Source organism: Crassostrea angulata, chromosome 3 (assembly GCF_025612915.1).
Source record: "Crassostrea angulata isolate pt1a10 chromosome 3, ASM2561291v2, whole genome shotgun sequence".
In the NCBI taxonomy this organism is placed as follows: domain Eukaryota; kingdom Metazoa; phylum Mollusca; class Bivalvia; order Ostreida; family Ostreidae; genus Magallana; species Magallana angulata.
In genome coordinates, this window is record NC_069113.1 from 28144500 (window position 1) to 28160646 (window position 16147).

General features: G+C 39.3%; 1 protein-coding gene across 1 annotated transcript in view; it reads right to left on the bottom strand.

Moving 5' to 3' along the window:
* LOC128176826 (uncharacterized) overlaps window positions 1–16147 on the bottom strand; it is an 87121-nt gene that overhangs the window by 69812 nt on the left and 1162 nt on the right. The window lies entirely within an intron of this gene.

Below are 16147 nucleotides of genomic sequence, written 5' to 3' on the forward strand. Positions count from 1 at the left end.
GGACCATGATTTGAACAAACTAAAATCTACACTACCTGAGGATGCTTCCAATTTAATTTCAGCTTTCCAGGCGTCATAGTTTTTGGTTAGAAAGTTTAAAGATTTTCTCTATATATTCCTATGTAAAACTTGATCCCCCTACTGTGGCCCTACCCTACCCCCGGGGACCATGATTTGAACAAACAAAAATACTCACTTCTTGAGGATGCTTCCATTTTAATTTGAGCTTTCCTGGCGTCATACTTTTTTAGAAGAAAGTTTAAAGATTTTCTCAATATATTCCTATGTAAAACTTGATCCCCCTACTGTGGCCCTACCCTTCCCCCGGGGACCAAGATTTGAACAAACTAAAATCTACACTACCTGAGGATGCTTCCATTTTAATTTGAGCTTTCCTGGCGTCATAGTTTTTGAGAAGAAAGTTTAAAGATTTCCTCTATATATTCCTATGTAAAATTTGATCCCCCTACTGTGGCCCTACCCTACCCCAGGGGACCATGATTTGAATAAACAAGAATATACACTTCCTGAGGATGCTTCCATTTTAATTTGAGCTTTCCTGGCGTCATAGTTTTTGAGAAGAAAGTTTAAAGATTTCCTCTATATATTCCTATGTAAAACTTGACCCCCCTACTGTGGCCCTACCCTTCCCCCGGGGACCATGATTTGAACAAAAAAGAATATTCACTTCCTGAGGATGCTTCCATTTTAATTTCAGCTTTCCTGGCGTCATAGTTTTTGAGAAGAAAGTTTAAAGATTTCCTCTATATATTCCTATGTAAAACTTGATCCCCCTACTGTGGCCCAACCCTACCTCCGGGGACCATGATTTGAACAAACTAAAATCTACACTACCTGAGGATGCTTCCATTTTAATTTGAGCTTTCCTGGCGTCATAGTTTTTGAGAAGAAAGTTTAAAGATTTTCACTATATATTCCTATGTAAAACTTGATCCCCCTACTGTAGCCGTACCCTACCCCCAGGGACCATGATTTGAACAAACAAGAATATTTGCTTCCTGAGGATGCTTCCATTTTAATTTGAGCTTTCCTGGCGTCATAGTTTTTTAGAAGAAACTTTAAAGATTTCCTCTATATATTCCTATGTAAAACTTGATCCCCCTACTGTGGCCCAACCCTTCCCCCGGGGACCATGATTTGAACAAACTAAAATCTACACTACCTGAGGATGCTTCCATTTTAATTTGAGCTTTCCTGGCGTCATAGTTTTTGAGAAGAAAGTTTAAAGATTTTCTCTATATATTCCTATGTAAAACTTGATCCCCCTACTGTGGCCCTACCCTTCCCCCGGGGACCATGATTTGAACAAACTAAAATCTACACTACCTGAGGATGCTTCCAATTTAATTTCAGCTTTCCAGGCGTCATAGTTTTTGGGAAGCAAGTTTAAAGATTTTCTCTATATATTCCTATGTAAAACTTGATCCCCCTACTGTGGCCCTACCCTTCCCCCGGGGACCATGATTTGAACAAAAAAGAATATTCACTTCCTGAGGATGCTTCCATTTTAATTTGAGCTTTCCTGGCGTCACAGTTTTTGAGAAGAAAGTTTAAAGATTTCCTCTATATATTCCTATGTAAAACTTGATCCCCCTACTGTGGCCCAACCCTACCTCCGGGGACCATGATTTGAACAAACTAAAATCTACACTACCTGAGGATGCTTCCATTTTAATTTGAGCTTTCCTGGCGTCATAGTTTTTGAGAAGAAAGTTTAAAGATTTTCTCTATATATTCCTATGTAAAACTTGATCCCCCTACTGTGGCCCTACCCTACCCCCGGGGACGATGATTTGAACAAACAAGAATATTCGCTTCCTGAGGATGCTTCCATTTTAATTTGAGCTTTCCTGGCGTCATAGTTTTTGAGAAGAAAGTTTAAAGATTTCCTCTATATATTCCTATGTAAAACTTGATCCCCCTACTGTTGCCTTACCCTTCCCCCGGGGACCATGATTTCAACAAAAAAGAATATTCGCTTCCTGAGGATGCTTCCATTTTAATTTGAGCTTTCCTGGCGTCATAGTTTTTGAGAAGAAAGTTTAAAGATTTCCTCTATATATTCCTATGTAAAACTTGATCCCCCTACTGTGGCCCAACCCTACCTCCGGGGACCATGATTTGAACAAACTAAAATCTACACTACCTGAGGATGCTTCCATTTTAATTTGAGCTTTCCTGGCGTCATAGTTTTTGAGAAGAAAGTTTAAAGATTTTCACTATATATTCCTATGTAAAACTTGATCCCCCTACTGTAGCCGTACCCTACCCCCAGGGACCATGATTTGAACAAACAAGAATATTTGCTTCCTGAGGATGCTTCCATTTTAATTTGAGCTTTCCTGGCGTCATAGTTTTTTAGAAGAAACTTTAAAGATTTCCTCTATATATTCCTATGTAAAACTTGATCCCCCTACTGTGGCCCAACCCTTCCCCCGGGGACCATGATTTGAACAAACTAAAATCTACACTACCTGAGGATGCTTCCATTTTAATTTGAGCTTTCCTGGCGTCATAGTTTTTGAGAAGAAAGTTTAAAGATTTTCTCTATATATTCCTATGTAAAACTTGATCCCCCTACTGTGGCCCTACCCTTCCCCCGGGGACCATGATTTGAACAAACTAAAATCTACACTACCTGAGGATGCTTCCATTTTAATTTGAGCTTTCCTGGCGTCATAGTTTTTGTGAAGAAAGTTTAAAGATTTTCTCTATATATTCCTATGTAAAACTTGATCCCCCTACTGTGGCCCTACCCTACCCCAGGGGACCATGATTTGAACAAACCAAAATATACACTACCTGAGGATGCTTCCATTTTAATTTGAGCTTTCCTGGCGTCATAGTTTTTGAGAAGAAAGTTTAAAGATTTTCCCTATATATTCCTATGTAAAACTTGATCCCCCTACTGTGGCCCAACCCTTCCCCCGGGGACCATGATTTGAACAAACAAGAATATTCGCTTCCTGAGGATGGTTCCATTTTAATTTCAGCTTTCCTGGCGTCATAGTTTTTGAAAAGAAAGTTTGAAGATTTCCTCTATATATTCCTTTGTAAAACTTGATCCCCCTACTGTGGCCCAACCCTACCTCCGGGGACCATGATTTGAACAAACTAAAATCTACACTACCTGAGGATGCTTCCATTTTAATTTGAGCTTTCCTGGCGTCATAGTTTTTGAGAAGAAAGTTTAAAGATTTCCTCTATATATTCCTATGTAAAATTTGATCCCCCTACTGTGGCCCTACCCTACCCCAGGGGACCATGATTTGAATAAACAAGAATATTCACTTCCTGAGGATGCTTCCATTTTAATTTGAGCTTTCCTGGCGTCATAGTTTTTGAGAAGAAAGTTTAAAGATTTTCTCTATATATCCCTATGTAAAACTTGATTCCCCTACTGTGGCCCTACCCTACCCACGGGGACCATGACTTGAACAAACAAGAATATTCACATCCTGAGGATGCTTCCATTTTAATTTGAGCTTTCCCGGCGTCATAGTTTTTGAGAAGAAAGTTTAAAGATTTTCTCTATATATTCCTATGTAAAACTTGATCCCCCTACTGTGGCCCTACCCTACCCCCGGGGACGATGATTTGAACAAACAAGAATATTCGCTTCCTGAGGATGCTTCCATTTTAATTTCAGCTTTCCTGGCGTCATACTTTTTGAGAAGAAAGTTTAAAGATTTTCTCAATATATTCCTATGTAAAACTTGATCCCCCTACTGTGGCCCAACCCTTCCCCCGGGGACCATGATTTGAACAAACTAAAATCTACACTACCTGAGGATGCTTCCATTTTAATTTGAGCTTTCCTGGCGTCATAGTTTTTGAGAAGAAAGTTTAAAGATTTCCTCTATATGTTCCTATGTAAAACTTGATCCCCCTACTGTGGCCCTACCCTTCCCCCGGGGACCATGATTTGAACAAAAAAGAATATTCACTTCCTGAGGATGTTTCCATTTTAATTTGAGCTTTCCTGGCGTCATAGTTTTTGAGAAGAAAGTTTAAAGATTTTCTCTATATATTCCTATGTAAAACTTGATCCCCCTACCTTGGCCAAACCCTACCCCCGGGGACCATGATTTGAACAAACTAAAATCTACACTACCTGAGGATGCTTCCAATTTAATTTCAGCTTTCCAGGCGTCATAGTTTTTGGTTAGAAAGTTTAAAGATTTTCTCTATATATTCCTATGTAAAACTTGATCCCCCTACTGTGGCCCTACCCTACCCCCGGGGACCATGATTTGAACAAACAAAAATACTCACTTCTTGAGGATGCTTCCATTTTAATTTGAGCTTTCCTGGCGTCATACTTTTTTAGAAGAAAGTTTAAAGATTTTCTCAATATATTCCTATGTAAAACTTGATCCCCCTACTGTGGCCCTACCCTTCCCCCGGGGACCAAGATTTGAACAAACTAAAATCTACACTACCTGAGGATGCTTCCATTTTAATTTGAGCTTTCCTGGCGTCATAGTTTTTGAGAAGAAAGTTTAAAGATTTCCTCTATATATTCCTATGTAAAATTTGATCCCCCTACTGTGGCCCTACCCTACCCCAGGGGACCATGATTTGAATAAACAAGAATATACACTTCCTGAGGATGCTTCCATTTTAATTTGAGCTTTCCTGGCGTCATAGTTTTTGAGAAGAAAGTTTAAAGATTTCCTCTATATATTCCTATGTAAAACTTGACCCCCCTACTGTGGCCCTACCCTTCCCCCGGGGACCATGATTTGAACAAAAAAGAATATTCACTTCCTGAGGATGCTTCCATTTTAATTTCAGCTTTCCTGGCGTCATAGTTTTTGAGAAGAAAGTTTAAAGATTTCCTCTATATATTCCTATGTAAAACTTGATCCCCCTACTGTGGCCCAACCCTACCTCCGGGGACCATGATTTGAACAAACTAAAATCTACACTACCTGAGGATGCTTCCATTTTAATTTGAGCTTTCCTGGCGTCATAGTTTTTGAGAAGAAAGTTTAAAGATTTTCACTATATATTCCTATGTAAAACTTGATCCCCCTACTGTAGCCGTACCCTACCCCCAGGGACCATGATTTGAACAAACAAGAATATTTGCTTCCTGAGGATGCTTCCATTTTAATTTGAGCTTTCCTGGCGTCATAGTTTTTTAGAAGAAACTTTAAAGATTTCCTCTATATATTCCTATGTAAAACTTGATCCCCCTACTGTGGCCCAACCCTTCCCCCGGGGACCATGATTTGAACAAACTAAAATCTACACTACCTGAGGATGCTTCCATTTTAATTTGAGCTTTCCTGGCGTCATAGTTTTTGAGAAGAAAGTTTAAAGATTTTCTCTATATATTCCTATGTAAAACTTGATCCCCCTACTGTGGCCCTACCCTTCCCCCGGGGACCATGATTTGAACAAACTAAAATCTACACTACCTGAGGATGCTTCCAATTTAATTTCAGCTTTCCAGGCGTCATAGTTTTTGGGAAGCAAGTTTAAAGATTTTCTCTATATATTCCTATGTAAAACTTGATCCCCCTACTGTGGCCCTACCCTTCCCCCGGGGACCATGATTTGAACAAAAAAGAATATTCACTTCCTGAGGATGCTTCCATTTTAATTTGAGCTTTCCTGGCGTCACAGTTTTTGAGAAGAAAGTTTAAAGATTTCCTCTATATATTCCTATGTAAAACTTGATCCCCCTACTGTGGCCCAACCCTACCTCCGGGGACCATGATTTGAACAAACTAAAATCTACACTACCTGAGGATGCTTCCATTTTAATTTGAGCTTTCCTGGCGTCATAGTTTTTGAGAAGAAAGTTTGAAGATTTCCTCTATATATTCCTATGTAAAATTTGATCCCCCTACTGTGGCCCTACCCTACCCACGGGGACCATGATTTGAATAAACAAGAATATTCACTTCCTGAGGATGCTTCCATTTTAATTTGAGCTTTCCTGGCGTCATAATTTTTAAGAAGAAAGTTTAAAGATTTTTTCTATATATCCCTATGTAAAACTTGATTCCCCTACTGTGGCCCTACCCTACCCATGGGGACCATGATTTGAACAAACAAGAATATTCACATCCTGAGGATGCTTCCATTTTAATTTGAGCTTTCCTGGCGTCATAGTTTTTGAGAAGAAAGTTTAAAGATTTCCTCTATATATTCCAATGTAAAACTTGATCCCCCTACTGTTGCCTTACCCTTCCCCCGGGGACCATGATTTGAACAAAAAAGAATATTCGCTTCCTGAGGATGCTTCCATTTTAATTTGAGCTTTCCTGGCGTCATAGTTTTTGAGAAGAAAGTTTAAAGATTTCCTCTATATATTCCTATGTAAAACTTGATCCCCCTACTGTGGCCCAACCCTACCTCCGGGGACCATGATTTGAACAAACTAAAATCTACACTACCTGAGGATGCTTCCATTTTAATTTGAGCTTTCCTGGCGTCATAGTTTTTGAGAAGAAAGTTTAAAGATTTTCACTATATATTCCTATGTAAAACTTGATCCCCCTACTGTAGCCGTACCCTACCCCCAGGGACCATGATTTGAACAAACAAGAATATTTGCTTCCTGAGGATGCTTCCATTTTAATTTGAGCTTTCCTGGCGTCATAGTTTTTTAGAAGAAACTTTAAAGATTTCCTCTATATATTCCTATGTAAAACTTGATCCCCCTACTGTGGCCCAACCCTTCCCCCGGGGACCATGATTTGAACAAACTAAAATCTACACTACCTGAGGATGCTTCCATTTTAATTTGAGCTTTCCTGGCGTCATAGTTTTTGAGAAGAAAGTTTAAAGATTTTCTCTATATATTCCTATGTAAAACTTGATCCCCCTACTGTGGCCCAACCCTTCCCCCGGGGACCATGATTTGAACAAACTAAAATCTACACTACCTGAGGATGCTTCCATTTTAATTTGAGCTTTCCTGGCGTCATAGTTTTTGTGAAGAAAGTTTAAAGATTTTCTCTATATATTCCAATGTAAAACTTGATTCCCCTACTGTGGCCATACCTAACCCCAGGGGACCATGATTTGAACAAACTAAAATCTACACTACCTGAGGATGCTTCCATTTTAATTTGAGCTTTCCTGGCGTCATAGTTTTTGAGAAGAAAGTTTGAAGATTTCCTCTATATATTCCTATGTAAAATTTGATCCCCCTACTGTGGCCCTACCCTACCCCAGGGGACCATGATTTGAATAAACAAGAATATTCACTTCCTGAGGATGCTTCCATTTTAATTTGAGCTTTCCTGGCGTCATAATTTTTGAGAAGAAAGTTTAAAGATTTTTTCTATATATCCCTATGTAAAACTTGATTCCCCTACTGTGGCCCTACCCTACCCACGGGGACCATGATTTGAACAAACAAGAATATTCACATCCTGAGGATGCTTCCATTTTAATTTGAGCTTTCCTGGCGTCATAGTTTTTGAGAAGAAAGTTTAAAGATTTCCTCTATATATTCCTATGTAAAACTTGATCCCCCTACTGTTGCCTTACCCTTCCCCCGGGGACCATGATTTGAACAAAAAAGAATATTCGCTTCCTGAGGATGCTTCCATTTTAATTTGAGCTTTCCTGGCGTCATAGTTTTTGAGAAGAAAGTTTAAAGATTTCCTCTATATATTCCTATGTAAAACTTGATCCCCCTACTGTGGCCCAACCCTACCTCCGGGGACCATGATTTGAACAAACTAAAATCTACACTACCTGAGGATGCTTCCATTTTAATTTGAGCTTTCCTGGCATCATAGTTTTTGAGAAGAAAGTTTAAAGATTTTCACTATATATTCCTATGTAAAACTTGATCCCCCTACTGTAGCCGTACCCTACCCCCAGGGACCATGATTTGAACAAACAAGAATATTTGCTTCCTGAGGATGCTTCCATTTTAATTTGAGCTTTCCTGGCGTCATAGTTTTTTAGAAGAAACTTTAAAGATTTCCTCTATATATTCCTATGTAAAACTTGATCCCCCTACTGTGGCCCAACCCTTCCCCCGGGGACCATGATTTGAACAAACTAAAATCTACACTACCTGAGGATGCTTCCATTTTAATTTGAGCTTTCCTGGCGTCATAGTTTTTGAGAAGAAAGTTTAAAGATTTTCTCTATATATTCCTATGTAAAACTTGATCCCCCTACTGTGGCCCTACCCTTCCCCCGGGGACCATGATTTGAACAAACTAAAATCTACACTACCTGAGGATGCTTCCATTTTAATTTGAGCTTTCCTTGCGTCATAGTTTTTGAGAAGAAAGTTTAAAGATTTCCTCTATATATTCCTATGTAAAACTTGATCCCCCTACTGTGGCCCTACCCTACCCCAGGGGACCATGATTTTAACAAACCAAAATATACACTACCTGAGGATGCTTCCATTTTAATTTGAGCTTTCCTGGCGTCATAGTTTTTGAGAAGAAAGTTTAAAGATTTCCTCTATATATTCCTATGTAAAACTTGATCCCCCTACTGTGGCCTTACCCTTCCCCCGGGGACCATGATTTCAACAAAAAAGAATATTCACTTCCTGAGGATGCTTCCATTTTAATTTGAGCTTTCCTGGCGTCATAATTTTTGAGAAGAAAGTTTAAAGATTTTTTCTATATATCCCTATGTAAAACTTGATTCCCCTACTGTGGCCCTACCCTACCCACGGGGACCATGATTTGAACAAACAAGAATATTCACATCCTGAGGATGCTTCCATTTTAATTTGAGCTTTCCTGGCGTCATAGTTTTTGAGAAGAAAGTTTAAAGATTTCCTCTATATATTCCTATGTAAAACTTGATCCCCCTACTGTTGCCTTACCCTTCCCCCGGGGACCATGATTTGAACAAAAAAGAATATTCGCTTCCTGAGGATGCTTCCATTTTAATTTGAGCTTTCCTGGCGTCATAGTTTTTGAGAAGAAAGTTTAAAGATTTCCTCTATATATTCCTATGTAAAACTTGATCCCCCTACTGTGGCCCTACCCTACCCCAGGGGACCATGATTTTAACAAACCAAAATATACACTACCTGAGGATGCTTCCATTTTAATTTGAGCTTTCCTGGCGTCATAGTTTTTGAGAAGAAAGTTTAAAGATTTCCTCTATATACTCCTATGTAAAACTTGATCCCCCTACTGTGGCCTTACCCTTCCCCCGGGGACCATGATTTGAACAAAAAAGAATATTCACATCCTGAGGATGCTTCCATTTTAATTTGAGCTTTCCTGGCGTCATACTTTTTTAGAACAAAGTTTAAAGATTTTCTCAATATATTCCTATGTAAAACTTGATCCCCCTACTGTGGCCCAACCCTTCCCCCGGGGACCATGATTTGAACAAACTAAAATCTACACTACCTGAGGATGCTTCAATTTTAATTTGAGCTTTCCTGGCGTCATAGTTTTTGAGAAGAAAGTTTAAAGATTTCCTCTATATATTCCTATGTAAAACTTGATCCCCCTACTGTGGCCCTACCCTTCCCCCGGGGACCATGATTTGAACAAAAAAGAATATTCACTTCCTGAGGATGCTTCCATTTTAATTTGAGTTTCCTGGCGTCATAGTATTTGAGAAGAAAGTTTAAAGATTTTCTCAATATATTCCTATGTAAAACTTGATCCCCCTACCTTGGCCCAACCCTACCCCCGGGGACCATGATTTGAACAAACTAAAATCTACACTACCTGAGGATGCTTCCAATTTAATTTCAGCTTTCCAGGCGTCATAGTTTTTGGGAAGAAAGTTTAAAGATTTTCTCTATATATTCCTATGTAAAACTTGATCCCCCTACTGTGGCCCTACCCTACCCCCGGGGACCATGATTTGAAAAAACAAAAATACTCACTTCTTGAGGATGCTTCCATTTTAATTTGAGCTTTCCTGGCGTCATACTTTTTTAGAAGAAAGTTTAAAGATTTTCTCAATATATTCCTATGTAAAACTTGATCCCCCTACTGTGGCCCTACCCTTCCCCCGGGGACCATGATTTGAACAAACTAAAATCTACACTACCTGAGGATGCTTCCATTTTAATTTGAGCTTTCCCGGCGTCATAGTTTTTGAGAAGAAAGTTTAAAGATTTCCTCTATATATTCCTATGTAAAATTTGATCCCCCTACTGTGGCCCTACCCTACCCCAGGGGACCATGATTTGAATAAACAAGAATATACACTTCCTGAGGATGCTTCCATTTTAATTTGAGCTTTCCTGGCGTCATAGTTTTTGAGAAGAAAGTTTAAAGATTTCCTCTATATGTTCCTATGTAAAACTTGATCCCCCTACTGTGGCCCTACCCTTCCCTCGGGGACCATGATTTGAACAAAAAAGAATATTCACTTCCTGAGGATGCTTCCATTTTAATTTGAGCTTTCCTGGCGTCATAGTTTTTGAGAAGAAAGTTTAATGATTTCCTCTATATATTCCTATGTAAAACTTGATCCCCCTACTGTGGCCCTACCCTACCCCCGGGGACCATGATTTGAACAAACTAAAATCTACACTACCTGAGGATGCTTCCATTTTAATTTGAGCTTTCCTGGCGTCATAGTTTTTGAGAAGAAAGTTTAAAGATTTTCTCTATATATTCCTATGTAAAACTTGATCCCCCTACTGTGGCCCTACCCTACCCCCGGGGACCATGATTTAAACAAACAAGAATATTCGCTTCCTGAGGATGCTTCCATTTTAATTTGAGCTTTCCTGGCGTCATAGTTTTTGAGAAGAAAGTTTAAAGATTTCCTCTATATATTCCTATGTAAAACTTGATCCCCCTACTGTGGCCCAACCCTACCTCCGGGAACCATGATTTGAACAAACTAAATCTACACTACCTGAGGATGCTTCCATTTTAATTTGAGCTTTCCTGGCGTCATAGTTTTTGAGAAGAAAGTTTAAAGATTTCCTCTATATATTCCTATGTAAAATTTGATCCCCCTACTGTGGCCCTACCCTACCCCAGGGGACCATGATTTGAATAAACAAGAATATTCACTTCCTGAGGATGCTTCCATTTTAATTTGAGCTTTCCTGGCGTCATAATTTTTAAGAAGAAAGTTTAAAGATTTTCTCTATATATCCCTATGTAAAACTTGATTCCCCTACTGTGGCCCTACCCTACCCACGGGGACCATGATTTGAACAAACAAGAATATTCACATCCTGAGGATGCTTCCATTTTAATTTGAGCTTTCCTGGCGTCATAGTTTTTGAGAAGAAAGTTTAAAGATTTCCTCTATATATTCCTATGTAAAACTTGATCCCCCTACTGTGGCCCAACCCTACCTCCGGGAACCATGATTTGAACAAACTAAAATCTACACTACCTGAGGATGCTTCCATTTTAATTTGAGCTTTCCTGGCGTCATAGTTTTTGAGAAGAAAGTTTAAAGATTTCCTCTATATATTCCTATGTAAAATCTGATCCCCCTACTGTGGCCCTACCCTACCCCAGGGGACCATGATTTGAATAAACAAGAATATTCACTTCCTGAGGATGCTTCCATTTTAATTTGAGCTTTCCTGGCGTCATAATTTTTAAGAAGAAAGTTTAAAGATTTTCTCTATATATCCCTATGTAAAACTTGATTCCCCTACTGTGGCCCTACCCTACCCACGGGGACCATGATTTGAACAAACAAGAATATTCACATCCTGAGGATGCTTCCATTTTAATTTGAGCTTTCCTGGCGTCATAGTTTTTGAGAAGAAAGTTTAAAGATTTCCTCTATATATTCCTATGTAAAACTTGATCCCCCTACTGTAGCCTTACCCTTCCCCCGGGGACCATGATTTGAACAAAAAAGAATATTCGCTTCCTGAGGATGCTTCCATTTTAATTTGAGCTTTCCTGGCGTCATAGTTTTTGAGAAGAAAGTTTAAAGATTTCCTCTATATATTCCTATGTAAAACTTGATCCCCCTACTGTGGCCCAACCCTACCTCCGGGGACCATGATTTGAACAAACTAAAATCTACACTACCTGAGGATGCTTCCATTTTAATTTGAGCTTTCCTGGCGTCATAGTTTTTGAGAAGAAAGCTTAAAGATTTCCTCTATATGTTCCTATGTAAAACTTGATCCCCCTACTGTGGCCCTACCCTTCCCCCGGGGACCATGATTTGAACAAAAAAGAATATTCACATCCTGAGGATGCTTCCATTTTAATTTGAGCTTTCCTGGCGTCATAGTTTTTTAGAAGAAACTTTAAAGATTTCCTCTATATATTCCTATGTAAAACTTGATCCCCCTACTGTGGCCCAACCCTTCCCCCGGGGACCATGATTTGAACAAACTAAAATCTACACTACCTGAGGATGCTTCCATTTTAATTTGAGCTTTCCTGGCGTCATAGTTTTTGAGAAGAAAGTTTAAAGATTTTCTCTATATATTCCTATGTAAAACTTGATCCCCCTACTGTGGCCCTACCCTTCCCCCGGGGACCATGATTTGAACAAACTAAAATCTACACTACCTGAGGATGCTTCCATTTTAATTTGAGCTTTCCTTGCGTCATAGTTTTTGAGAAGAAAGTTTAAAGATTTCCTCTATATATTCCTATGTAAAACTTGATCCCCCTACTGTGGCCCTACCCTATCCCAGGGGACCATGATTTTAACAAACCAAAATATACACTACCTGAGGATGCTTCCATTTTAATTTGAGCTTTCCTGGCGTCATAGTTTTTGAGAAGAAAGTTTAAAGATTTCCTCTATATATTCCTATGTAAAACTTGATCCCCCTACTGTGGCCTTACCCTTCCCCCGGGGACCATGATTTCAACAAAAAAGAATATTCACTTCCTGAGGATGCTTCCATTTTAATTTGAGCTTTCCTGGCGTCATAATTTTTGAGAAGAAAGTTTAAAGATTTTTTCTATATATCCCTATGTAAAACTTGATTCCCCTACTGTGGCCCTACCCTACCCACGGGGACCATGATTTGAACAAACAAGAATATTCACATCCTGAGGATGCTTCCATTTTAATTTGAGCTTTCCTGGCGTCATAGTTTTTGAGAAGAAAGTTTAAAGATTTCCTCTATATATTCCTATGTAAAACTTGATCCCCCTACTGTTGCCTTACCCTTCCCCCGGGGACCATGATTTGAACAAAAAAGAATATTCACTTCCTGAGGATGCTTCCATTTTAATTTGAGCTTTCCTGGCGTCATAGTTTTTGAGAAGAAAGTTTAAAGATTTCCTCTATATATTCCTATGTAAAACTTGATCCCCCTACTGTGGCCCTACCCTACCCTAGGGGACCATGATTTTAACAAACCAAAATATACACTACCTGAGGATGCTTCCATTTTAATTTGAGCTTTCCTGGCGTCATAGTTTTTGAGAAGAAAGTTTAAAGATTTCCTCTATGTACTCCTATGTAAAACTTGATCCCCCTACTGTGGCCTTACCCTTCCCCCGGGGACCATGATTTGAACAAAAAAGAATATTCACATCCTGAGGATGCTTCCATTTTAATTTGAGCTTTCCTGGCGTCATACTTTTTTAGAACAAAGTTTAAAGATTTTCTCAATATATTCCTATGTAAAACTTGATCCCCCTACTGTGGCCCAACCCTTCCCCCGGGGACCATGATTTGAACAAACTAAAATCTACACTACCTGAGGATGCTTCCATTTTAATTTGAGCTTTCCTGGCGTCATAGTTTTTGAGAAGAAAGTTTAAAGATTACCTCTATATGTTCCTATGTAAAACTTGATCCCCCTACTGTGGCCCTACCCTTCCCCCGGGGACCATGATTTGAACAAAAAAGAATATTCACTTCCTGAGGATGCTTCCATTTTAATTTGAGTTTCCTGGCGTCATAGTTTTTGAGAAGAAAGTTTAAAGATTTTCTCAATATATTCCTATGTAAAACTTGATCCCCCTACCTTGGCCCAACCCTACCCCCGGGGACCATGATTTGAACAAACTAAAATCTACACTACCTGAGGATGCTTCCAATTTAATTTCAGCTTTCCAGGCGTCATAGTTTTTGGGAAGAAAGTTTAAAGATTTTCTCTATATATTCCTATGTAAAACTTGATCCCCCTACTGTGGCCCTACCCTACCCCCGGGGACCATGATTTGAAAAAACAAAAATACTCACTTCTTGAGGATGCTTCCATTTTAATTTGAGCTTTCCTGGCGTCATACTTTTTTAGAAGAAAGTTTAAAGATTTTCTCAATATATTCCTATGTAAAACTTGATCCCCCTACTGTGGCCCTACCCTTCCCCCGGGGACCATGATTTGAACAAACTAAAATCTACACTACCTGAGGATGCTTCCATTTTAATTTGAGCTTTCCCGGCGTCATAGTTTTTGAGAAGAAAGTTTAAAGATTTCCTCTATATATTCCTATGTAAAATTTGATCCCCCTACTGTGGCCCTACCCTACCCCAGGGGACCATGATTTGAATAAACAAGAATATACACTTCCTGAGGATGCTTCCATTTTAATTTGAGCTTTCCTGGCGTCATAGTTTTTGAGAAGAAAGTTTAAAGATTTCCTCTATATATTCCTATGTAAAACTTGATCCCCCTACTGTGGCCCTACCCTTCCCTCGGGGACCATGATTTGAACAAAAAAGAATATTCACTTCCTGAGGATGCTTCCATTTTAATTTGAGCTTTCCTGGCGTCATAGTTTTTGAGAAGAAAGTTTAAAGATTTCCTCTATATATTCCTATGTAAAACTTGATCCCCCTACAGTGGCCCTACCCTACCCCCGGGGACCATGATTTGAACAAACTAAAATCTACACTACCTGAGGATGCTTCCATTTTACTTTGAGCTTTCCTGGCGTCATAGTTTTTGAGAAGAAAGTTTAAAGATTTTCTCTATATATTCCTATGTAAAACTTGATCCCCCTACTGTGGCCCTACCCTACCCCCGGGGACGATGATTTAAACAAACAAGAATATTCGCTTCCTGAGGATGCTTCCATTTTAGTTTGAGCTTTCCTGGCGTCATAGTTTTTGAGAAGAAAGTTTAAAGATTTCCTCTATATATTCCTATGTAAAACTTGATCCCCCTACTGTGGCCCAACCCTACCTCCGGGAACCATGATTTGAACAAACTAAAATCTACACTACCTGAGGATGCTTCCATTTTAATTTGAGCTTTCCTGGCGTCATAGTTTTTGAGAAGAAAGTTTAAAGATTTCCTCTATATATTCCTATGTAAAATTTGATCCCCCTACTGTGGCCCTACCCTACCCCAGGGGACCATGATTTGAATAAACAAGAATATTCACTTCCTGAGGATGCTTCCATTTTAATTTGAGCTTTCCTGGCGTCATAATTTTTAAGAAGAAAGTTTAAAGATTTTCTCTATATATCCCTATGTAAAACTTGATTCCCCTACTGTGGCCCTACCCTACCCACGGGGACCATGATTTGAACAAACAAGAATATTCACATCCTGAGGATGCTTCCATTTTAATTTGAGCTTTCCTGGCGTCATAGTTTTTGAGAAGAAAGTTTAAAGATTTCCTCTATATATTCCTATGTAAAACTTGATCCCCCTACTGTGGCCCAACCCTACCTCCGGGAACCATGATTTGAACAAACTAAAATCTACACTACCTGAGGATGCTTCCATTTTAATTTGAGCTTTCCTGGCGTCATAGTTTTTGAGAAGAAAGTTTAAAGATTTCCTCTATATATTCCTATGTAAAATTTGATCCCCCTACTGTGGCCCTACCCTACCCCAGGGGACCATGATTTGAATAAACAAGAATATTCACTTCCTGAGGATGCTTCCATTTTAATTTGAGCTTTCCTGGCGTCATAATTTTTAAGAAGAAAGTTTAAAGATTTTCTCTATATATCCCTATGTAAAACTTGATTCCCCTACTGTGGCCCTACCCTACCCACGGGGACCATGAGTAGTAATAGCGACCATACAGGGGGTAGAGAACAAAAGACCTTTTGTTCTGAGAACAATAGAAATGGTAATTGGATACCCTGGGGGGACTGAACCGTGACCGAAATGGGGTCACCCTAGATCTATTGTCCTGTGAACAATGGGGGGTATTCCCTATTGTTAGACGAGGGGGGTATTTAACAATGAGACGGGTGAAAGGATGACCTTGACTATGGTTAGACGAAGAGGGGTATT